The sequence below is a fragment of the Choloepus didactylus genome, chromosome 7, assembly GCF_015220235.1.
Source record: "Choloepus didactylus isolate mChoDid1 chromosome 7, mChoDid1.pri, whole genome shotgun sequence".
Lineage (NCBI taxonomy): Eukaryota > Metazoa > Chordata > Mammalia > Pilosa > Megalonychidae > Choloepus > Choloepus didactylus.
In genome coordinates this window covers 70,802,921-70,828,270 of record NC_051313.1, presented here as the reverse complement: position 1 = coordinate 70,828,270, position 25,350 = coordinate 70,802,921, and the positions used below count along the sequence as shown (strand labels likewise).

General features: G+C 37.2%; 1 long non-coding RNA gene and 1 pseudogene across 1 annotated transcript in view; one reads left to right on the top strand and one right to left on the bottom strand.

The window, feature by feature from the left end:
* The first annotated feature begins 989 nt into the window (after positions 1–989).
* On the top strand, positions 990–1,129 carry LOC119541031 (annotated as a pseudogene).
* Positions 1,130–14,516: 13,387 nt separating this feature from the next.
* The window catches only part of LOC119540082, a 185,500-nt gene continuing 174,666 nt past the window's right edge, over positions 14,517–25,350 (bottom strand). Inside the window, exon 4 of the long non-coding RNA XR_005218032.1 lies at positions 14,517–14,643. This is a non-coding gene — a long non-coding RNA (uncharacterized LOC119540082). The remainder of the gene's footprint in view (positions 14,644–25,350) is intronic.

Sequence of the window (25,350 nt, the reverse complement as noted above, 5' to 3'; positions counted from 1 at the left end):
AAGAGTGGATTGCATTCTCATGTACGCAATGAGATGGGACTCGTTGATATTTGAAAGATTAAATTACTTTGAAAGGTGTCACATCTCAACTTAATAATTCTGTGCATTCAGGTGTTGCAAAATCCATTTCTTTTACTTAGGCAAAATTGATTCATTTAGGATATCAAAGCTATGGTGGTTTGGAACTGTATATACCCCCAGAGAAGCATGTTCTTAATTTTAATCCATCTCTGTGTATGGGAGCCCATTATAAATGGGATCTTTTGATGAGGCTACTTCGGTTAATGTGACCCACCTCATTCAGTATGTGTCTTAATCCTCTTACTGGAGTCCTTTATAAACAGGATGAATAGAGAGAGAATGAGAAAGCTACAGAAGCAAGAAGCTGAAATCAAAGAAACCTGGAAGAGAAGGGAGAGACCAGCAGATGCCACCATGTGTCTCGCCACATAGCAGAGAACCCAAGGATCGCCAGCAGCTGGTCAGAAATAAAGCATCGCCTTGCTGATGCCTTGATTTGGACATTCTCATGGCCTCAAACTGTAAACTAATAAATTTCCATTGTTAAAAGCCAACCCATTTCATGGTATCTGCTTTGAGCAGCCTAGCAAACTAAAACAATAGCCTACCCATAGTTTTTCCATTTTTATTTTCTAATAAATATTTTCTCCTTTTCATCTCATATTTGTTGTTTATCTTTTGTTATTTGAATTTAATCCCTGTTACCAGTATTATTGGGCTTCCTTTTTTTATAATCATATTTTTTATTGTAAAATATGTATACATAGAAGTGATAACTTTCCAAGTGCAATTTAAGAAGCAGTTAAGTGAAAGGCATTATGCTTGAGGCTGGAAGGGATATAAAATCATGAGGACTGGTTTCAGCCCTCAAGGTAGCTTGAATTCTAGTGGGAAAACAAAGACACATTAACAAATCATAGAAGGAAGAACATGACTGAAGAATTTGCTATTTAAAGAATGGTTCTCTCATACTTACCTGATCATGAAGGTGGCTTTCCCAGTGCAAGTCTTATCTATTTCACTCTGAATGTGCTGTCCCCTGTGATTTCCCCAAATGTGGGAAACTGCAATTTGTGGTAGTGGGGGATTGCATTCATGCCTTCCCCTAAATAAGAAAGGAAGAAAGGAAAGAAGGAAGGGAGGGAGGGAGGGAAGGAGGAAGGGAGGGAGGAAGGAAGGAGGGAGGAGCAAAGAAAGAAAGAAAAAAATAGTGGTTCGCAGACTAGAAGCCCCAGTATAATCTGGGAGCTTGTTAGAAACGCAAAGTCTGAGGCTCCTACCCAGTCCTGTTGAATTAGAAGCTGCATGTTAATAATATCTACAGATGATTCATATGGCCAGCATAAGATGAGAACTGAGCAATAGTATTGGTGTTGAATGTAAATTGGGTATGCAAATAACTAGCTTTAAAGTTCTAAATAATAGAATTGGCCAAATAATTTTGGAATATTTCTTCAAAATCTTTTCCTATTGTTATATTTAGACTTTGAATTATACCTGTGTCTGAGCATGTTTAAGCAAGGTAGATGGCTGGAGACCATTTAAAATACATATTTTTAAAGTCTTTGGGAAATCTCTCAAATTAAAGGATGCCCCAGTTCTGTTTGTAGTTTTGTGTTTCAGATTTTTAAATGTAATCCAGAATTCTCCTGACATCACTACCTTAAACTACAAATAAGGTCAGATTTGCTTTAATATTTAAATTACATAGATTTCTACCTCTCATATAGTCAGACTAGCAATAAATACAATGATTCACCATCCCAATTGCAAACACCTTTCTTTTTTATGTTAAGCTGGGAAACTGTCGTAGAAACTGACATAGAAACTGCTACCGCATGCATGATGGAGCCATTTAACTCTACGCTTACAAAATACAGCATCACTGCCAAACCAAGACACTGCAGCAAAGTGGTATTCACCATTGCTGCTTCTACTTTTATGAAGACATAGAATTCCTTGGTGGAAAGAAGGATACACTCTCCCCTAGTGTTAAGCTTACGCTCAAAATCAGCCTGCGCTGCCAAGTAGACAGTGTTGAGTGTCAGCTGTTTCCTTTCACTCCGAGGCAGCCATTTTCCCCAAAGTTCATGATGATGCCTCATGCGTGGGTTAGAGGAGATGCCAGCACAATTAGGACATTCCAGGACAAAGAGTTCTCCCCTCCAACAGCCCAGGCCCTGGGGCTTTTCTAAGGAACTAATCCAGATCCACTTTAACCCAATTTCATTGTGTTATCTCTTGGCAACTTTAATGTCAGAGGACCTCATTAGCCTTTTCTTGCCATCCCACCTCAGTCAGGATTACCGCCAGTCCCTTAAACATGTTTTTAAGACTTTGTCTCATGAAGTGAAGGAACTGGGATCTTAAATGTTTCCACCCTCAAGAGCTCCATATGTAGCAAGTACTTTTGAGAACGCATATCTGGTAACCTCTAAGATCTACAGAGCACTGGGTTTCATGGAAGCCCAAGGACTTCAGCTGCCTGCAGAGCAGAAGCCAGGCCCCAGATCACTCAACAAGTCTCATTATGTTTTCTCCCAGACTAGGGTGGTGCTTTATATTCATATGTAACTAAAAGGAACCACTGAAGTGGTTCTTCCCAGATGAAAGGAGTCTACCCAATGGAGAATGAACCACTCCTCTTCTAGACACAGGAAAATGCAAGCTCATTTAAAATGATTCTCCCATCTAATTTATATCCAATTTATATCCAATTTCATCTGGGTATACATGTGTGCACTTACATTTGGAGATCTGGTAAGATAGGCTCATAAGATCTCTAATTAAATGAAGGAATGGCCTCCTGAAGAAAAAGTCTTCCTGGAGGAAAAGGGAATTGGGCAAATGAGCTTGACCAAAAAAACTAAACCCAGGTGTTAGAAAGTCATGGCAATTCTGAACATGTCATAGCATCTCTCGTTTGGGTTGGGCACCACACACATATATCTAAGTGTTAGGGAGCAGAGGTGTTCTGAGATAAAACAGAAAGAGCTCTCTTTGCTAAGAACTCTGCAAGACACTGAGACTTTGGGCATGCTCTTGTGATGTATACATGCTAGCGTGTGACCCAAAAGGGGTGGGATGGGGTGGTCATTTCAGTTCTGCAAGAAATATGGTGTAGTTTTTGCATCTGCATGACCTGAGCACCTTGATGGACCAACACACAGGCTGCAGTGTCCAGAGGAAGTATGCAGGCAGAAGTAGCATGCCTTGTGTCTACTAGAGGTTAGAATGGCATTGATGGTGACTAGGAATGGTTTTAATGCTTACAGAGACATTGGAGCCAGCAGAGATGATGATGCCAACTGATGGAGGAATGGCATGGAGGCCATGCGGAGGCAATTTCATACAGTTTTGCTGGTCATGGCCTTTGCTTAAAGGGACTGGGTCAAGAAAGGAGAAAATGACACATGCTATGGAGTATCTTATAGGATCTGTGCCTGAACATATGTGAAACACCACTGGGGACTCCCAGGTATACCTGATGGAGACCCTCAAGGAGGGTGAGATGAAATTCTTAACTCATACTGTCAAAGGGCTTCCATTACCTTTGCCATGGATTTTGTTGGACTTGGGATGCACATGGCCCCTTAAAATAAGGCACATGTATGCAAATTTGGAAATGTTTCTTAGGATGATGAGAATTTTACTTCTTACCTCATTTCCAGGAAACATTTTTCTCTTTTTTACAATGCTATTTGTTTCTAATATGTCTGGTATTTTTTTTTTTTAATTTTTTGAGCAGTTTCACATTTACAGAAAAATTCCACTGAGAATTTACATGTACTCTCTCTCTTTTCTCCTCATTTCCTGCAGTTTCCCCTATTATTAACATCTTGCATTAATGTAATGGTACATGTATTACAATTGATGAACCAATATTGATACATTATTAGCTAAAGTCCATAGTTTACAGTAGGGTTCACTCTGTGTTGTACAGTTCTATGGGTTTTGACAAATGCATAATGTCATATATCCACTATTACATCATACAGTATAGTTTCACTGCCCTAAATGTCCCCTATGTTCCACCTATTCATCCCTCTCCCCAACCTTCTCTGACCTCATGGCAACCAGTGATCTATTTGCTGTCTCTATAATTTTGCATTTTCCACAACATCATATTGTTGGAATCATTTAGTATGTAGCCTTTTCAGACTGGCCTCTTTCACTTAGCAATATGTATTTAAGGTCACTCCATGTCTTTTTGTGGCATGACAGCTCATTTCATTTTATTGCTGCATGTTTTCCACCATATGGATGTGTCAAAGTTTGCTTACCCATTCACCGTTTGAAGCACATCTCGGTTGCTTTCAATTTTTGGCAGTCATGAGTAAAGCTGCCATAAACATTCATGATTTTAGTGTGGATGTTTAGTTTTGTAAGAAACTGCTGCATTGTCTTCAAGAGCAGCTGTACCATTTTGCATTCCTGCCAGCAATGAATGAGAGTTCCTGTTGCTCTATATCCTTGCTAGCATTTGGTATTGTCAGTGTTTCAGATTTTAGCCATTCTAATTGTTGTGTAGTAGTATCTCATTGTGGTTTTAATTTGCAATTTCTTAATGATATGTGATATTGAACATATTTTTATGTGCTTATTTGCCATCTGTTTTTCTTTGGTGAGGTGTTTGTTCAGCTCTTTTGGCCATATTTTAACAGGCTTTGTTTTCTTATTGTTGAGTTTTAAGAGTTTTTTGGTATATTTTTGGATAAAAGTACTTTATCAGATGTCTTTTGCAAGTATTTTTAAGGGTGAGGAACATTTAACCACTCACTGCTTTTAAATATTTATCATTTCCCTATGATATATAGCTGGAGTCAAAACTTAAAAGGACAATGAGGCAGGCAGATAGCTTAAATATATGTAGATGTGTGACATAATGGTTAAAAGACAATAGGGAGTGGCTGGAGAGAGTGCATGTCCTATCTAAAGTCACACTATGTCACTAAAAATAAAATCAAATCCCAAAATCCCTGTTGGGCCCAACAAAATCTGTCATTAAGGTCGTTAAGCCAAGAGAGCATCAGGATGGCCATTATATCCTTGTTTGTCTAATTCTCACCTCCCCCAACACAGCTGAAATCATCCATCGCTTTCCTAGTGAATGTGGATAGAAACCAACAAAAGTATATGATAGCATCACTCCCATTAGCCTGAGAACTGGTCAATTGTAGAGACACTGTGCTTTATCCTTGTATTTTGAGCACCTGTCCAGAGACTACAAATAATAGGTATTATAATCTCATAGGGAAGTGATATTAAATAAATGAAAATGATAATAGCTAAGAAACAGTGAGCATCATTTCAGCTAAGCACTGTATTAAGACTTTTCCTTAATGCTGTTTCATTCACTATTTTCATTTAATCTCTTATGTAAGTACTATCATTATCCTGATTTTACTAAAGAGGGAACTGAGGAGAGCTTCACACAAGTGATGAAGTAGAGATTCTACGACTCCAGAGTCCATGGTTTTAACCAAAACGTATATTCTTGTGATACAGCAATAGTGAGTCAGAGGTTCAGGGATTGTACAATCCGGTGGAGGGAAAGATATTGAATGTAGGTAATATTTAACAAGGAATATTCTTTGCAAAGATAGACCTTAGGCAAACTATAGAGAGGGTAAGACTAATGGATCCAGGAGAGTGTGGACAGAAGCATTGCGGTGGAAGAGAGAGGTCTGACAGGTCTGGGAGACAATGTTGAGGCTGGGCGCTTTTTCTACCACAATTTCTCTTTCTCCCTTTCTCCTCCTCTACCCTCAATCTGTCCAGTTATACAAATTACAACCATGAAGAACTAAACTTAAACTTATAAAAAAAGAATACTCAATTTTATATATTTGAAGCATATAGGATTTTCTTCCCTTCTTCCCATCTCCCACACCACCTGTGGAGGTTTCTGACCTTTATCAAATAAGGAAAACAGAAAAATGCAAACTTTAGTAATGTGGAGAAAAGTTCAGAGACCTTCCCCTTCATATCACACCAGAGTTATGCTTTAAGAGGCAAGTTTGGTTGTCCATGGTTGTTTCCGTCTGATGGAAGAGTCAAAAGAGATCAGAGAGGCTGAACCCCAAAACCAAGAGGAGCCTTGAGAAGCTGAGAAAAGTGCTTCTGGACTGTCTTCTGAACTCTTGGGGTAGATGTGATTTCTAGTACTCACATTTCTGGTAATGAACAGAATCTTCCTATACTTCCTAATGTCATCCTATTTTTAAAAATTCTAAGGTATACATTTTCCACATTTTAACATCTCTGATATCATAAGGTCTCTTAAAATGATATTGTTTTAAATGAAATTTAAATCATTCCTAGCATGTGACAGAATATTCAACATTCCCCCACTAGATGCTAATTTGGAACATGCAGGCCAATACCTTGCTATATTGAGCCAACTGATTGTAGTATAACTCGTATTCCTGATTTGTGTAACTGTGAAATGACTTCTCTCCAAGGATCTGAGAGCTTTGTATAGCTTTAAATAATTATTTTTCCATTATCCCATTATTCAACTGCCATTGGTAAGTTCTGAAAAATATTTTTTCCTAGTGGATGCAAAAATAGGAAACTTAATGAGAGACAGAGCCTAAAAGGAATGTTTTGAAGAGAAAGAATAGGAAAAAAGAATGACCTATACTTCTTCTCCAGTAAGCCTCATTGTGTTACTTAAGCTGCACTTTCTTTTCGGTAGAGGGTTATAGCATTTTATCCAATAACGACCTTCTGTATTCTGTTGCAAATGGCAATTTGTCTTTCTACCTGTTGCATTTTCAAAAGAACTGAATAATAGTTTATCCACATGTCAGGCTCTTCCACAATACTAAGAGCTCCTTGAAAGTAGAAGTAGGTCTTAGGAATGTGTGCATTCCTACCACTTAGCAGGTGCACATGGTGTACATGGATGCTTCTCAATACATGCATGTCATTGACTGTGCAGAATACAATGTGAAGTATTAGCAAATGTTCAAACATCCAAGGGAGCTCTCACAATCTATAGGTATGTATGCCAGGTCATCAAATAAATTAGAGCATTTGTCTCTCTTGTATGTATTTATGTATTATATTCTCCCTCATATTGTAAGGATGTCTGTGGAGTGTGTGTGTGTGTGTTAGAGAGAGAGAGAGAGAGAGAGAGAGAGAGAGAGAGAGAGAGAGAGAGAGAGATTGAGATTGTTCCTTCTAAGTTGGAAGTACCATGAAGGTGGTTTAGTTAAAATAGCATATGTTTGGTGCCATCGAAACCTTGGTTTGAATACTGGTTCTGCTACATACAGGTTGTATGACTTTGGGATAATTTCTTTACTTTTCTGATCTTTAGTTTTGTATTTATAAAGTGAACATAACAGCATTTACATTGAAGAGTTGTTGTGAGACCTAAAAGTAATTTTTGAAAGAAACAAGCACTTAATATTGTCACAGAAATGGGAGCCCTCATTGCCTGTCACCCCTCTCCTGCTGTAGCTCAAGGCACAATACATTGTATTTAGAAGATACTCAGTCACACTTGCTCAATGAATTATAAAGAATTGTCTTGACAAAAAACAAACGCTATTTTTGGCTCTCTCTACAACATGCAATAAGTTTTACAGCCTGACTCTTATGAATACAAGGTAAAGGATCATTCATGACATGATCCTTTTTTACCCCAAATTCTTAGTTTTCAACCTAGAAGCCATGGGCTCCATTGTTACTCATGTTCTAAACTCTCTCTCATGTGTAAATGTCATTTTCACTTAAATGAAAACAATAACAAACAAAAACCAAACAAAATTATGGATACTTGAGTTAAGCCATGGATCATATATCAAGTTATGTCACTACTAGTTGAATTTTCACATAGGGAGCCAAGATGCTCATTTCTAGTTTTTAGGAGGAAAAAATCACAACACAACCATTTTCTTCCTTCCTTTTTTTTCTGCCTTCTTCCCAACCCACCATCTGTTTGTTTGGGAGATCAATGAATGAATCATCCAACAGGCAAATGAATTCTGGATAACACATTACTTTAAGCACATCTGAAATGAATTGAAAGTTTAAAAGGCCACATAACATCAATTGGTGTGAGTGCAATTCTTGCTGAAAGATGATCAGATGCCACAAGGGCCCTTTGTAACACAATGTTCCAGGGACAATCAATTCCAAAATCCACACATAAGTTCTTCAAATGAAACATTGGCAGCCATTTTGTACTTATTGATTACACTTCTGTAATTTTTCTTTAGATGAATGATTCACCATGATATGGTAATATTTAGTTATAAAATCATAACCAATAGCTAGAAGAAAGCATCAGACCCTAGTTTCAGTTAGCAATGGTAAGAGTAAAGGCTCAACAGACTAGAAGCTGAGGGCAGACAGATGGAAGGAAGGCAGGAAGGCAAGAAGGAAGGAAGTGAGGATTGGTAGCTGGATTTTGGGCCAGATGAGGTCCAAATCAGCATCTAATTTCAGCCCGTAGGTGTGGAAAATAAATGGAAGCTGGGATCCAAATAGGCTCTTCATTTATTCAATCAAACCATGTAATGAATACTCATTGAGCAACCATACTCTGTGTCTGGAAGTGTTCTAGGTACTGGGGATATATCAGTGTACAAAATAGAAATCTATAAATTCTTACATTCCAGTGAGGAAAGATACAATAAAAAATTAGCATAATCAATAAATTATGAAGTACATTCACAGAGAGAGAGAGAAAGAGAAGTGCTGGGGGGCGGGGAGGGGATGCAGGTTCAGGTGGATTTCAAATGCCAGAGTTGGAGTTACAGTTTAAATGCTGTGGTCTTAACTTGAGGATTACTTAAATATCAATTATTCACCAGAAAATGGCAGAATCACAAAAGTCAAAAGAAATCATTTTAGAACATTACACATATGAGAAGACTTTTATGACAGTACTCCAAGAATTAATTATCACATAAAAAGAACTAGTCACATTTTTCACCAGGTATAAATATTTACTTTGCCTTTAATACCTGAGAAGCTTTGAAAATATTTTCAAGATAATTATTTGCCCATATTCTTCTTTATCAAAACACCAAATTCACACATCTGAACAGAAAACACTGAGCTGTTTAACAGACAGAACTCAGGTATATGAATCTCACTTACTGACCAGGTCAAAGTCCTTTAAAAACAGTATCACCTCATCATTGTCCATGTGACTGATACTCTTATCAATATTTTACACGTGGGGAAACTGAGGTCTAGAGAATGTTTATGACTAAATACAAGTCATTGATAGGGACTATGGACAAGAGATATCATAGGTGAAATGCAAATAATTTCATCTAGTGTGGGTTTGGCCATGTGAGAAATTATCTCAGCAATTTGTGTACTTGACTTTCTGCATGATCATCCCTCTTCCTGCCTGGCTGTCCCACAGATGTGGTTACTGAGTAAAACTCTGGAGAGCTAAGGATGAGCGTGAAAGCCTGAGAAACACCATAACAGAATGCAGAATGTTCCATGCTACAGAGTTTCTCTAATGAAGGAATTTAGGAAAAGACTAAATACTGCCAAAAGAGTTTCAATTCCCAAGTATTTGTTTCCTTCCAGAAAAGTGCCTTTTTGGCTTTCACTTCATAGGAAAATGACAAAGGCTTTACAGTAAGTCCCTTACCTTCTTTCACTTTTTAAACCTTAAGAACAGGTTTAATATGATGTATTTCTTGTTCAGTTAATGGCAGCAACTCCATACAGCTGAGGAGATAATGGTAATTTCTTTAAATTTGGAATTTAAGATAAATTGAGGAATTCATCAAGGAAGGATGGACTTTTTAGACTGTCTTATCACATAATTTGAAATTTGTGGCCAAGAGAATGCAGCTAAGTATTTATTTTATATTACTTGATCATTTTCAAAGTTTTCCATGTTACTGCAGACTAAATTTAGAGCAGGATATTGTGTTAATCAACTCTTAAATATTAATTTAATATTCAAGGTTTCTTTGAAATCTCTTTGTGTGTCCCTGTTTTTTCTTGTGTAAGAGATAAAGTTAAATGTGAAACACTGTTAACCCATTTTGCTACTTGGATCATAGTATTCAAAAACCTATACCCCTTGTTCCCCCTACCCCCACAACACACACATACACACACACACACACACATACACAGAGATTATCTAATTTTCCAGGGCAAAGGCCACTGAATACTCAAACTATTTTTACCATAAAGTATCGACTTGTCACCCCATTAGTGATCATTTTCCTTCCTTTGGAAGGTGTCACAATTGAAACCCAAGAATTCCAAAATAAACAACTCCTCCTTCCCTCTGTCACTCCCATCCTGCCGCTCCTGACCTTGACCCTAGAACCTAATCAGTGACCATGGCAGAGCCAGTCTAGGTGACTTGGATGGGATTAATTTGATGAGTGCTTGAGTGTGAAATCAAGTGTGTAGGGTTATCCCCCCATCCAGAAAAGAGCTAGAAACACATGGATAGAGCCCTAAGTGGTAGCCTATTTTGGTTTTAGAGAAAATAAATTGGCCTCACCTTGACCACAGTGACCCCTGACAGTTACATGCCCATGATGGTTAAGTTCATGTGTCAACTTGGCTAGGCTGTGGTGTCCAGTTGTTTGGTCAAGCAAGCACAAATTTGATGGTTACTGTGAGGAAATTTCATGGTTTTAAATCATTATTCAGTTAATTGCATCTATGGCTGATTACATCAACAAATGAGATTGCCTTTAGCAATGAGAAAAGATTCGTCCAATCAGTTGACGGTCTTAAATGGAGAACTGCTGATTTCAGCAGTCAGAAAGAATTCCTATCAATGTTTCAGCCAGCCAGCTTCTCCGGGGGAATTCATCAAAAACTTTGCAATCCCAATTTACAGCCTGTCCTATGGAATTTACTTGCCAATCCCCACAATCATTTGAGCCATTAATTAAATCTCAAAATATTTATATACATGTATATATAGGTACATAAATATTATATGTCTGCATATATGTATTTACTGTTGGTATTGTTTCTCTAGAGATATTTGATTAATACAGTGCCCTACACGTAGCTACTCTCAAAAACAGCACTAGAGTACCAGACAGAAACCTTAACTGATGACAATGCTGGTGCTGTGTTTGGCCAGGAAACTAGTAATAGGCAATATCAGATGGGTTTCAGAAGTTTTGAGGACTTCATTTGGCCCCCAGGAACAAGCCAAGGTATCCATTCCGATTTATGAATCTGTCTGTGTTTTGGGTGCTCGTTACTTTAGAAATCAGCTCTAGGATGGTTGTTAAAGAGTCACCAAATTTATCTTTCCAACACCCGCAAACTACACCCTTCCATGAAGAGCCGGATAACTAGAATTAATGTCTGCTTTAATCTGACAAAATTCTACTTTGTTAATTCAAACTACCCCCCCCAACATTCCTCACTGAGTAGAAATATGAAGGTAGAATTTGAAAATGTTAGCATTAACAGCTTAATATCCTTGACTACCTAAACATTTGAAGTCCAATTTAAAAGAGCATAACAATAAATTCCAGTGCATATTTTAATAAGATTCCTATTTATGACACCATATTCCATATTTATTTCTACTAGATTATATACTTGAACCATTATCTCCTCCCTGGAAATCACATATTCCCAGGAGCAACAAAATTGGAAAGTTGGGTGTCATCTTATGTCTGATTTTTAGAAGGATTTAGGGGAACTTTTTTTTTCTTAACCCCTTTGTTGTAATTATTTAGCCTGCTTACACTAGTACCTGCTTTACTATATCCCAACTATTCAACCATCATCTCATTTTTCCAAGAAATTCTGAACATTCTTTCCCAACTATTCAACCATCATCTCATTTTTCCAGAAATTCTGAACATTCTTTGATCCAAACTGAATACCTGAGGTTGTCTGATAATTTACCAAATGCATTCCCATGAACTAGAGGCATCATTACAGTTCAGTGCTACACCTTTTTAATGTTCTGCAATACAAAGTCTTTTATGGTCATTATGTAGCATTCCTTTCACCCACAGATTGTGTTCCTAATTTTTTTTCCCACAGATACAAAAACAGAATCAGAACATATAAGAAGCTTGTCCAAGGCCATTCAACAGATTAATACTAGAGGTAGGATTGGTACCCTCTACCTCCTTGAAGAAAGCTTTTTCTTTGTGTGCCTTTCTTTGTCAACTAAATCTGTATACTCTTAGTAGATGATGTTGATATAGATCTCAGATGACACACTATTCTTGTTGTACCTGTTAAAACATTCACATTGAACACACATGTGAGAAGGTTATATAAAAGAACAAGAAATCAGTACAGCGAGAACCAATTCAATACTTAAGTACAAGTAAAGGCACATAATTGTTTGAAATTAGACAGTTACTGACAGCCTAAAATACTCTTGCACTGGTATCAAAAGCAAAGAACTGTCGAGTTAAGACTGGGAAAGCTGACAGTTACTCATTCCCTTTCATAAGCTCACCTGTATAGTCACTAGCATAAAAAGTAAAGATTGTTAGCAATGCCTAACCACCTAATTGCCTAAGTAACCGTCTGTTCTTTTATAAACCTCATTGTCTTGAGCATGAAGGAAATGGCAAACCAGTGGGGCTGTAATCTATTATCTGTAACCACTGACAGCAGTGAGGTATTGTGACACCAAGAGAGACAAAAATGGGGAAGACTCATCCGATAAAGGCTGTTCTAGACATTGCCTTCATCTTTCCTCCAAATGACTCACTTATAACTGGGTACCCTCTGTGTATGTGTGTGTGTGTATGTGCATGTGCAGTGTTGGAAGAAGGAAAAAAGAAAGATTTAAAAGAAGAGCTTAAATGGGTCAATGGGGTGGAAAAGTGGTGATTTTACACATTAGATTGTTTTTCAAATTGGTAGTCTCCTAGTTCTGGTCCATATAGCTCTGAACCGATTACACACACACACACACACACACACACACACACACACATGAATCCCCATGAATTGTTTATCCCTACAGATTATGTAACACTGAATGGAGAAGTCCACACACTAGCTGACAGAACACATGATGGATTGTGCTCCACACACCAGGACCCGGGGTTGGTACAAGCAGTGGAAATTGGGTAGCACATATCAGCACACTCTTTTTTTCTAGTCATTAGAAAGCACACGAATAAAAAGTGAACACAAAAGGAGATGCAATTGTAACATTTTTTTACAAAAGCTAATCTGGCTGCCCATATGGTCAAAATGGCTTTATTTGTTTGCTTTAAGCCCCTAGAGTGTGTAGCTGTTGGCTTTTATGATTAAGATGCCAGTTTTGAGAAAATCCTTTAATTATTATCCTTTTCAAAACCTTAATGCCTGGATTCCATGCTGAAGGTTTCCTTGCCTCTCTTCGGTCTACACTCTTTAAAATGTTGGCTTCACACTCCTTCCAGGATCCAGTGTAAAGCTGACTGTGTGGCCAGAAAAATTAAAACAGTTATTCCTTTTCCCATGAACTAGAGACTAGTGTAAACTTTTGTATAGTTCAAGCTTAAAGTTAAGCTTCAAATGATCTCAGAATCAGTCAACATGAAATATGAAAGTAGTGACAGCAAATGTTTTTATAAACCCTTTGATTCTGTAGAAAAAGATCCTTAAACATCCTGTAATTAAATGTTTCAAGAACCTAGATTAGAATAAAGAGGACTTATTTGAAGTACTAATGTGAAGGCTGGTTGAATTATTTTGACATCAGTTAGATATTAAATATTGGTAGATATTAGACATAAATTCAGTATTAAATTAGGTATCAGTTACATACTAAATCATGTGCCTTAAAGAAATAATTAAGATACTTAAGTAAACATATTCTAATTGTTTAGAATATAGATGGACTTCAGTTAGGAAGCATAATCCCTTAAAATTGTATGAAAAAAATGTATATCTGTGTGAATATATCATCCAGCAAAATCTCAAATGGGTCCATGAAAAATATAGGAAAGGTTTAAAACCACTAACCCAAAGGATGTGTCTTACACAATTCAAGTCTTTTTAGTAACCAATAATGCTTTGATTTTTTCATGGCTTTTCCAAATTAAGGTTGTTATACTCAACTAGTAGGGCATTATCTCAAACTTCTGTAATATTTGGTCTATGCACCCATTGCAAAATACAAACTCCTTTTCATAATTAATGCTATGTAGAATAAAAAGAAAGAAGTGCCTAACAGAGTAAATAAAGGCTATCTTATGAACTAATAAAGGTGAAATTAAAGCACTAGAGGATTTATTAAAAAATCAAAACAAGAATACATATATTCTGCCCAACTTTATTCCGTAACTTCAAAGCAGTTTCATTCTGCCCATTCTCTTTAAGGGAGTGAGAAAAAAATTTCCTTTCCCCGTATTGTAGTTATTATAAGCACTATATGTATCTTTTGAAAGGATATTTGGCAATACGTTGTTTAAACATCAGGACAATAAATAATTATCTTTATACCATACAGACACTCTTTACTTAATCAAATAAGCTTTATTTTTTAACTTTCAGAGCAATCTCATAAACCATTGAAGAGCTTCTCTTCTCCATTGTCTGGGAGAAATGAGTAAAGAAAGGCCAGGAATTTTGTTTATTCAAAAGAATATAATTTCCTTATCCTCCAGACTTCTATTCATCAACAGCTTCCTGAGTGTGGAGAAAAAAAGAAAGTTTTCACAAAGCTGGTAGAGAGAAGTACAAAGTTCTCTACACAATGGCAAAGAACTCAATAACACGATTGGGAATAAATGCTCAATTGTTGTCAATATGCATTGTGCAGGTGAAAGGAAAACATGGTTCTTTGACAATCTGTTTTATCCTGTTTTATTAACTTTATATAAACACAACTCAAAAGATGTTTTGAAGAAGTTGAACAGCCCTGGAATAGAGGCCTTATCTTTATGTATATTCTGGTTAAGTATCATCAAGTTGTGAAAGTTGACTGCAGACTTACCCAACTCATAAAGCATTACCTCAAACTTTTCATAATACGCCTTTGTACACATTATGTCCCACCTAGCCATAAATGAAATCCAAAAACAAAAGAGAAAAGATGTCCCTGGAGGAAGGGAAAAGGTGTGTGTGATATTTCATTTTTGGTTAAGTTTTCAAGAGTTTGGTTATTGGCTTTCTGTATATTACCCTGCAAGACAATGTCCAAATTCCTTATTCTTAGCATTCAGAATGTTTACAATTTTATCCTAAGAATTACACGTCCAGCTTTGCTTCTCAAATGAGCAATGTGGTCATAAGCTTCAGGACCAGACAGTCCTGGGTTCAAGTCCCAGCTCCAACGCCTACCAACAGAGCGATTTTGGATATTTGTTTAATGTCTTTAAGCCTTAGTTTTTTCATTTATGAAATGCGTATTGTCACATTTAATATTCCCAACAAACTAATTTATGGGATCTTCATGATGATCAAGCTAGCTAATCTATATAAAGCTGTGATCAGTGTGTAGCACAAATAAATTGCCCAGTAAATATCAGCTATTGTTATTACAGTATGTCTATTTAAATTCTCTGCCATTGCTGAGTTGGTTACTTATTGTCTGTTAAGATGTGCTCTGTCTCATCTCTATGTCTTCTCACACATCTAAACATCACTCATATCAAGTCCCTCTCCAAAACACCTCCTCAGAAAGCCATTCCTTGAAATTTCTTCAACCTCTCTTACCATCAGGTAATTATTAACTGCACATGTCATCTAACAGTTAATTCTCTATTTCCATGTGCATCTGTATTTGCCCTAAACTATTACTCATACTATTATTTCAACCTTTGAAGGTTTATGATATGATGGATTTGTGTTCAATATCCCACACCAGACTGCAAATTAAAAGAAAGCGTTATCTTACACTTTTTTCCCTGTTCCCCATAATACCTATCAGGTTGTTTTGTCCTTATATGTACTATATATTATATATTGTTGATTTCATTTTTAAGTCTGTAGCTGAGAGAGACTATTAAAAATCATCTCAAATATATTTATTTCTACAAAATTGCAAACACTGAGCTATGCAGATTTGGAGGCATGAGAAATTGTTATAGCCAGGACAGGGGTGTGATGGACCTAAATTACATTATCTCCCAAGTGTCCATCTCTTTCCCAACTCTGCATTCATGATGTCTCATTGGTACATTGAAATAGGCCACTTTGGGAGTATTTATACTGTGGAAATTGGCAAATGCTATAAATTGAGGCTTTTTTCCTTTCCTTTTCTCTCTTTTCCCCTCTCTCTCTCCCTCTCTTTCTTTTTCTCAGGGGAGAATCAGTTGTTGAACATTTACCAGCACACCATTGGTTATGGTCCAAGAAGATAGATTTTTAGAATCATCCATATGGTATGTCTAGGTTTAAATGCATCTTAAGAATTGAGAAAACTCAGTCTGTGCTTCTCTACAGGAGTCAGAGGGCATTCTGTGCACATAGAAATAACATATTCACATTATGGTAGAGAGAATCTATAGTTGTCATTTAAAAGTTAATTTCTTTCACAAGTGATCTTGATAATAGGCAAAAGGCCCATGTATTTGTATAGTGTAGCTGTGTCTTCAGTGGCTATTTCCTGATGATCATATAACTTGTGCTTCTAAACTGTGCAATCCTGAGAGGAAGTTACTGTATTAAAGCAAGTGTCAATCAAGGGCTGTATTAATGATTGTCCTGGGCTTGAAATAGTCACTCAAGAAAAAAAATGCAGTAATTAATTATTGCTTAATTAATTATAATTATAAATTAATTATAATTTAATTCACCCTGAAGATGAGAGGAATTTTTTTAAAGGATCTATTGCAAAGAATAAACAATTATCAACACACAAGTGTATTCCCAGCCCCACAGGTGGCCGATAGAGATTGAAGCAGCTATTTCTTGGGTATGTTTTCTTTTGTCATTTGTTCTATACATCACACTTCAACTTTTAAAAGATTCCATTGTCTGTATTAAGTCAGAAATATATTCCTTGAGAAACTTATATGTGTTTTTTAAAGCCATAAGTTTGTTGTTTTTCTATAGCACATCAAATTCAGGTTCTGCATCAGCCCTGAGCCTCCCTGTGCTGTATCCAGCAGAGGCATTCTTCAGGGCACTGTGAATAGGGAAAGAGGGAAAAAGAGGGCACATCAGTAAAATCTTGGTTTGCATGTGATATATATTCCTGCCATGAAAAGCTTTCCTATGAAGTCAGATATGAAACACCCCTGAAGATAAAAATATCATTCCACACCAAAGTAACATATTGAAAGTCCAATGATCCATCAAACAGAGTCAAGACAAGATTTCATTGTATGTGAGCATAAAAACTCATCTGATTCAGGGAAATCAGAAACTTCCTCATGTGACAGGGGCACTGCAGAATATCACCTTAACCAAGACATGCAAAAGGAGAGCTGAATCCCTAGTGTACCTGTGGAACAGATACAGCATTCTGCCTCCCATTACCCCCCTGTGATGAACTAAACTTTAATTATCAGATTTCCTCATTTTTATAACTTTTCAGTTTCACCAATTCAGGATTTTGGTCCTGAACTGTGCCCCGTGCTGCCTGCAGACATCCCAAATCTGGGGCCCACCTTGTCTGCTAAAATGGAAATGAGCAGGTGTTAAAGATGTGTTAGTGTTTAACCGAGGGTCTCATCCAAATGGTAACAGAAGAAATTAAAGAATACGATTTGGAGAGAAATTGTGTGTGCCTCTGGAAAATACTTTGTGACAGGAACAAACATTCCAAGACTTTGCCTTTTGTGGGATCACTAGAACCTACTTGCTCACATTCTAAATGAGGAGAGTATCCACTATGAGATTAGAGACCCAAGATTATGGTGCTTGCTAGGGCAAAGCAGCAAGGAAAAACACCAAACTAAAAAGACAGTTTATTCTGTAAACAGTAATTTAAAATTGACATTTGACTTCAGATAAGTTGAAACATCTGAGCTTGAATCCCATGCCAAATTAAAACATACTTTTAAACCCACTTTGGGGTTGTTGTGAAGCTTGCAGAGACGGAATGGTAATGTAAGTATATTCTTTATGCAAACGTGTTTCTAATTATTTCTCTTTTGTGTTTAAAACACTTCAGTTGTTGTTCCCTGTTACAATTTAGGATCAAATCCAATGCCTCAATATGGCATATAGAACCATAATAACCTGTCAACTTCCCCTGCCTTACAGTTTCCTCCAAGCCCCCTCCGCGCACATTCTCTGCACCATTCATAATGCATTTCTTTCTATTTTCTTATTTCCAGGCCTTTACACAAGCAGGTCTCTACCTGAAGTTCTGGCTAATTCCTGCATATATTCTGGATCTCAGATTAGAGGTTTTTTTCCTGCTGAGAAGACTTCTCTGACCCTTAAAGTCATGGTTACATGATCCTAATGTTTCCTCCGTACCATGAAGTACTTCCCTCAGGTAGCACTTAAAGCAATGTAATTTAAATGCCTATGTACTTGTTTCTATGTTTTAATAGTCTATCAGCTTTATAAGGGCACAGACTCTGTTCCATCTTGTTCATGTATCCTCAGCATACTGCCTGCCTAGTAACTCAGGTAGCACTTAAAGCAATGTAATTTAAATGCCTATGTACTTGTTTCTATGTTTTAATAGTCTATCAGCTTTATAAGGGCACAGACTCTGTTCCATCTTGTTCATGTATCCTCAGCATACTGCCTGCCTAGTAAGTTATCAATAATCATTTGCATATTGAATGAATCAGTTAAGCTCCCAGAACAGTATTCCAGAAAGATTAATGACCATAAGTACCACAAGTACCCTATCATTCCAGGGAAATTTATGAGAGAAGAGTACTTGTTCTGTCCACCATTGTATCCCAAGCATAAACATTGTATCTGACACACAATAGATGCTCAATAAACATCTACTGAATGAAAAGAATGTTTGGAATACTGAGTAGTATTTAAGATACAATATATTGTTCTTGACATAGTGGTTAAGATGTTATTAACATTAAAATCTTTAACAGGTAAGTTAAATGTTTTCAGATCTGTTAAAATCATAATAACCTATGGGGAAAATAACCATTCTTGTTATAATAATCAATACTACAGTCAATAACTTTGCTTACTACAGATCAATAATTTTTCCTCTCTCAAGTACTGTTCTGAATAAATGTTTCCTAGCCTACTGAGTAGTGTTTTCAGATTTCTTTTTCTGAGTTTCAGTGATACCTAGTCCCTTGAAATATACTACTCTCCAACTACTCAAAGGTATTTCCTGATCCCCATAATAGACACATGGTTAGGTTTCTATATCCTTCAAATAGAAAACAAAACAAAACAAAAAAGGCATTTCCACACATCTTTGCCTAGATAGCTTTTGGAGAAAACCAAAACATCTAACTAGAAGGGTCTCTAAGGGATGATCTGGTTCAGCACTAGGCTAAGAGAGTTTTTTCCTCCTTTTAAAGGAAGAGGACAGGTACAATTGCAGTATGTGATTCAACTGCTCCAAATAGTTATATCTTATTCCTTAAAAATAGTACTCATCTACACACACACGTACATGCACACATAGTCACTACCTCTAAACTTAGTGCAATTTGCACAACTAATATGAATGATGAAAATATTCCTTTGTACCTTTAGAATCAAAGAGAATCAAGCTAATGAGTATTCATGGATCCATGGTAATCATATTACATGGTAACCTCTCCCCACACCTAGCCCTACCATTTCAGTGAAAGGAAAAATCTCCTTTTTTTTCAGTCTTAGGACTGAAAAATACATTGATTTCAGACTGAATGAATACTGTGTTGCAAATGACGTTACTATGAAGATACAACCCTATTTTAATTTTAATAAAGGAAAGGGACAACAAAAAAGAAACACTATCTGGAATGTATCCAGAGAAGTGACTGAGGGTTGGGCTTCCTATGCTAAGAAAAATGGGCAAAATACAAAGTTGGCAAGGTTTGTTTTCAACATTTCCTTTCTCACATAATTCTACACTCTGCCACCATAGCTCCTATAGGACTGGCTTCTAGAAACTTTCTTTTTCTATTTCAACTCAGATATCAGCAGACAAAGCCAAAAACCTTAGAGTGTGGCAGGTAAGCCTTACACGAAGGACCAGAATGTCCTTTGAGGTAGCTTGGATTTGAGGGAAACCATCCTTCTGGAGGCAGAGCTGCAGCTGGGGGGGTGGGAGAATATGGTATTTCCATTCACAGTCCAAGCCACAAGAAGAATCAGGGTGAGGGGTGATAACAGGGCATCTTAAACAGATGACAAAAGAAGAGTTTCAGGAAAAGCAGGGTGGGCAATACTGGCTATGCAGGTAAGTTACTCATCAGGTGATGTGTCAGGAACCTGGACTCACATTGAATTAGGGCTTCAGAATAATAGAAAAGGATAAAGCAGTCCCCCAGACCAAGGAGAAAACAAGGGTACCAGAAATGTTCCTAGAATAGAGCGTTGAAAAACAAGATCAAGGTAGGAGCAGATAATCAGGCTGGGCTTGAGTCCATACTGGGTGACTATTAACTCGAAGCTGAGTGTTGCTCTAAATAAGTCATGAAGTTTCTGGAAAAGGGTATGCTGAGCTCAGAATTGATTTTTGGACCTTTCTACAATCTCATGATGTCATCAGATTTCCCTGCCTTAGCCTCAAAACTTTGCTTTCTATACAAATTAATCCTTCCTGTTTATATAATCTTACCTAAAGGATGACCATTTACTGTCTCTTTCCCCAGCTTAAGAAGGCCCTCGGAAGTCAAGAAGGAAGGAAATGTTCAATCATATCAGCCTGGTTAGCAGAGGAAAATGTTGAAGCTTCTCTGCCTCCATTTCTCACAATTCTGATCTTATACAGGAGGGCAGTCAGATTAGAAAAGTACACCTGAAGGGAGAATGTATTGCATTGACAAAAGGTAAAGAATGCCTGATTAAATGTACTTAGGGCAGAAACAACCATACCTGATCATGAGTTAGTGGTGTAACACTGTCCCTAAAAAAAATCTCTCCCAACCATTCCTTCTTTCTTTTCAGCTGTCATTCTCCTAAATTAGGTCTTGTTATGGATAACTTGGATTCTTTGAGTTCTCTCTCAGTTGATTTCATAGCAATTGGTTTTCCCCCATCTATATATCAAACTCACTGTGATTTTTGTCACTTCTCTATTCTATATATATCAATGGTTATATATTTTCTACCAAATTAATTTCTCAGATTTGATTCTGACCTATACACATCTTTCTGGTCTTACCTTACACCACCCAACCTGTACCCAAGGTATATGTAAAATTTGATTCTTCCTGGTTTTCCTGAACACATTTATCCTTTTTCTAACTTTTGTGCTTTTGTCTCATAGTTCCTTGGTGGGCATGTCCTATCTCCATCTATACCAGTCAAAATCCTACCCATTGTTTTAGATGCTACTTGAATGTCTACAGTGTTTCCTAATCTTTCCAACCTCACAGATCACCTCACTCCCTTGACTTTCCCATTGTGCTCTATCCATCATGTTTACTAAGCTCATCACATTCTGTTCTGGGTTAAGAGGACACTGTGCAATGATCATCATGCTTGCTTTACGCTTGCTCCTAGTGGACCTTTAATAAATGTCTGTTGAATTTAAGAGAAGCAAACATGATTCTTATACACAGACAAAAAGACAGACACACACACACACAAGCTACACACATTATTTTATAATAGAGGACCATGCCCAAATAAGAAATTCAGAATTTAGAATTCAAGAAAATTGTGATACCCATTACTATGGCTCCATAAAGTACAGAGTCTCAAATCTAAAGGAACAGACATGGTCACCATGCAAAGCATATTTTCTGTCCTCTAAAGTTTGGTTTCAACAACTGCCTTCTTGAGAAGCCACAAATCTGTAAAATGCTTTCAGAATCTTCATGAATACCATCATGTAGCCAAGAACAACCTAAAGGGAATTGAGATTATGAGGAAGTCACATAATCAATCATATTTTGTTCATTCAGTCATTCTGGCAAAGTCTATTGAAGCTAAAGATAGTAGGCAGGGGCTTTTAGTTTATCAAATCTTGAAGCAAATTCAAAAGGAAATCTCCATGGCAAGATTTGTTTTTGCTTCCTGAGTAGCAATTTTGTAAATAATTTAGAGCACAGGGTCAAGAAGGAGTTGACTGTGAAAGCCCTCTCAATATAGAAACTCTGGCTTCTAGCTTCATGGTATCCAAATGATGCTAGGAAGAAATCATACCTAAATAAAAGATGCGTTCCACATAGCTCTGAAAATAAACATGATCAATCCCCTCAAACACAACCCTGACATGACTTTCATTTTTTAAATGAAACCATTACAGTCTTTCTTTCTTTCTTTTTTTTTTTTAATTATTTGTGTAGCCCCATCCTCAAAAAAAAAAAAAAAAAAAAATTATGCACCCAGATCACTAATCTTGATTCTGTCACAGCTAAACTAGTTTTGTAGTGAAAAGAGAAGAGCTCAGAGACTGGGTTCTAGTTCTCATTCAATTCCCAGCTATGTAAACTTGAGTGAAACATCTCACCACTGCAATACTCCATCTCCAGTCCATAAAATGAGGGAATAATCTTGCCTGCCTTGCTTATTTCATGGTGAAGACTGAATGAAATAAATCAAGAGGAGGCACTTTGTAAAGTATAAAACTTCAAAAGTGCTAATGATTCCGATGACAGTTTTCAATACCCTCCCATTAATCTCTATCCAGCAACTCCGCAGATGGGCCAGCTGCTTTCTTGCCCCCCTCACATGCCATTCTCCAGACAGGTTCTGTGGTTTTCTAGGCTGTTGCACATACCTGCAAGGGCCTCAGCTTCTTCCTTTCAGCCCATATGAGTCTCACACTACTTTCAGGGACTGTATCCCCATGAAACATTAACCCCTAATCAACCACTAAGATCTTTGTTTTTCAGAGTTCTTTTCACATTGCTACTCTCAACTTCAAATAAAGCACTAGTTTATGCCTTTATATACTCTGGTTATTACCATTTGCCACTAGAGTATGAATTTCTATGTATAAAGACTGCACTGTCTACTTCTTTTATAAATCACATTAAGTGCCAGGCTTAGGGCTGGGCACACAGTTCATTAAAAAGAATGAACTATTTATTTTCTGACTTTCTTTTACTCAAAGTTATCAACTAAACAACATTTTGGCTCCTTAACTCCTGATGTCTAATATGTCATCAAGTCCTTTCTGTTTTACCTTCAATAGAAAGTCTCAAGTCTGTCTAGTTGTCTGTCTCCCCTCCCACATCCATATCTCACCTGGAGCATTTCGAAAGCTTTTTTATTGGTCTCTTCATTTCAGCAATAGCTTTCACCTAATCTACTCTACATGCACAGCCAGAAATATCTATTAAAGAAAATAAACCCAATAATGCTTAGAACCCTTAAATGGCTTTTCATTGCACTTTGTCTAAATCCCAATTCCCAACCATAGCCTCCAATGCCATGTATGACCTGGCTTCCACCAACCTCACCAACCTTATCATAGGCCACTTCCTCCTTCTTCCCCTATCACAGCCACATGTACCTCTTTTAAGGCCTTCTCAGAGGCTGTGTTCATTCATCTCAAGGCTTTTGTACATGTTGTTTCCTCTGTCTGGAAGGTTCTTCCCCAGTTCCTTCTCCTCCTCCATGTATGGAAGCATCGTGCTTGCTCTTTTTCCAATTCCTTCTCCTCTCCATAGAGAACTATTTAAGCAAGTCCATCATTGTACCCTGTTTATTTCCTTTATGTTACTTATCATGATGGGTAATTCTTAGTTATTTTCTGGTTTACTTCTACACTATTTGTCCTCTCTCTTCATTGTAAGATGCCTGAGGGCAAGGACAAGGTATGTTTTCTCATCACTGTGTTCTTAGAATCCTAGCACAATTGCCTGGCATATAGAAGGCACTCAAAAAACATTTGCAAAGGAAAATTAAACAACTGAGATCTGGATACTTAGAATGTGCCAGGTGCTGAAAATGCAAAATAGAATAATGGCCTGGTGTCTACCCCTTAAGAAGTGGTATGCTGGAGCCCACTAATACCAGCTCATGAAAGCCACTATGAGCATTTCTTCCTAAATCCATGCTGGTAGATTGAATTTGGCCATAGTGGGAGTACTTACACAAGGGAAATTTATATATGGTAAATGATATTAATCAGGGCTTCCCTTCTCTCCTTTCTCCCCTCCCAACACACAAGAAACAGTTTACAAGCACATTACCCCAAATAGGAAAATGCATAATTATAAATGCATATGGAAAATGTTATGGGAGCATAGAACAGCAAGCAGCTGGATTGGAAGAGATTCTGCAACGATTGAGCTAAGGGCTTCAAAGAAGAGGTGACATTTAAATAGAAAAAGAAAAAAGGAAAAGGTATTTCTGAACCAAACGTAAAGCATGTACAAAGGAAAAAGGAATAAGAGTGTGGGGACATTTCTTGGTATCCAAATAACAGGTTGAAGTTACTTTGGACAAAACAGATCTCTCTCTCTCTCCCTCTCTCTCTCTCTCTCACTGGCCACAGAAATAAGCCTGAACTGTAACCACCATTAGATCCTATTCTGAATCAAAGAAATCAGAGAAATGTTAGGTACTTTCTACTTACTGGAAAATTGACAGTCCACATATGTTGTGCTTGGTTTTTCACTAGACTACATGATTTGCCAGAATATCCATTTTCCCATTCTTACCAGATTTTAGATAGTTTATTCAATTTAAAAATGAACTCACAGATGAGAATTTTGCCAGTGAAGTAGAGAACCATATTTTAAAGGGAGCAGGTGAAAGAGATGCAAGACTTCTTATATCAAGTCTAAGTCCAGATTTCAACAACCAAAAGTTTCAAGAAGTTCTGATGCCAGTGCATTCCAGAGCCAACACATCCAGCCTATGTTGGGGATAAATCTTAATTCTCTCCTTAAGATGCTTTCAAGAGTTATTCAAAATGTCATTATACTTTCCCTCTACAGTTTTTAAAAAATTAAATGTTGATTTAAAGCCTGAGGTCAATGTTCTATCTTGCATGATGAGTTATACAGGCCTACTATAAAGTAGCCAAATAAGTCTCACTTGTTATTGCCACTCTGACTATAAAGTACAGAGAAGTAAAATCAGACAATTCTGTCAGTATGATTTACATGGGTCATGTTAATATCATAAAAGTGTGAAACAGTCTTTCCAACACCAAAAGCAATTGGGTAGCTAGGCCTAGGAAAACCTGCTGCTATCCATCTGAATGGATCAGTGATGGTTCATACATCTCTCGGAGACCTGTCCTAAGGTCTGAAAGACTTTTCATACACTGAACTCATCAGGACAAGGCCTCAAACCAGAGGTTCTGAGTCAAGGAAGGGATGAATGATCAAGGAA